Source organism: Mandrillus leucophaeus, unplaced genomic scaffold, assembly GCF_000951045.1.
Source record: "Mandrillus leucophaeus isolate KB7577 unplaced genomic scaffold, Mleu.le_1.0 Scaffold55, whole genome shotgun sequence".
NCBI classification, from domain to species: Eukaryota; Metazoa; Chordata; class Mammalia; order Primates; family Cercopithecidae; genus Mandrillus; species Mandrillus leucophaeus.
In genome coordinates, this window is record NW_012105919.1 from 431,902 (window position 1) to 432,817 (window position 916).

The following is a 916-nucleotide window of genomic DNA, read 5'->3' on the forward strand; positions in this document are numbered from 1 at the left end:
TCACACAACAATATGAATGTACTTTTTAAGTTTAATTTTTATTTTTTTTTTCATTTTAGAGACAGCGTATTGCTCCGTAGCCCAGGCTATAGTGCAGTTGCCTGATCATAGCTCATTGCAGCCTCAAATTCCTAGGTTCAAGCGATCCTCCCGCCTTAGCCTCCTGAAGAGCTGGGACTATAGGTGCATGTCACCAAGCCTGGCTTTTTAAATTTTATTTTTTGTAGAGGTGAGGTCTCGCTATGCTGCCCAAGCTGGTCTCAAACTCCTGTGATCAAGTGATCCTCATAACCTGGCCTCTCAAAACGCTGGGATTACAGGCGTGAGCCACTGTGCCTGGCCAGAAAGAACTTTTCCTCTTAGGGAAGGAAAAGCTTTCAAGGCCCTTAGCATTGGCTGTGAGTCACGTGGCAGCCACAGGTAGGGCGCAGCCTTGCTCTCCACGCAGCTCCTGGACTGCCCCAGGTAGACTCAGCTACCTCCCCTAAGAAAGGTTCCTGGGCAGCAGCCAAGGGTCTGCATTTACCAAGTGCTTACTGTATGCCAGGTCCAGTGCCAGACACTGGGGAGAGATTGGTGAGCCAGACAGGTCAGGATCTCAGGGACTCTATACCCAGGGTACCCAGTTATAAAAACAAGACACGTGTACCTCACTTTACAGTTGGCATAGTCCTGATCCTGCCACCAATTCAGTTCATCTTTTGACAGCCTGGAAAGGAGGAATTCTTCTGCCATTTTATAGATAATGACACAAAGGGCCGGGCGCGGTGGCTCAAGCCTGTTATCCCAGCACTTTGGGAGGCCGAGATGGGCGGATCTCGTGGTCAGGAGATCAAGACCATCCTGGCTAACACAGTGAAACCCCATCTCTACTAAAAAAAATACAAAAAACCTAGCCGGGCGACGTGGCGGGCGC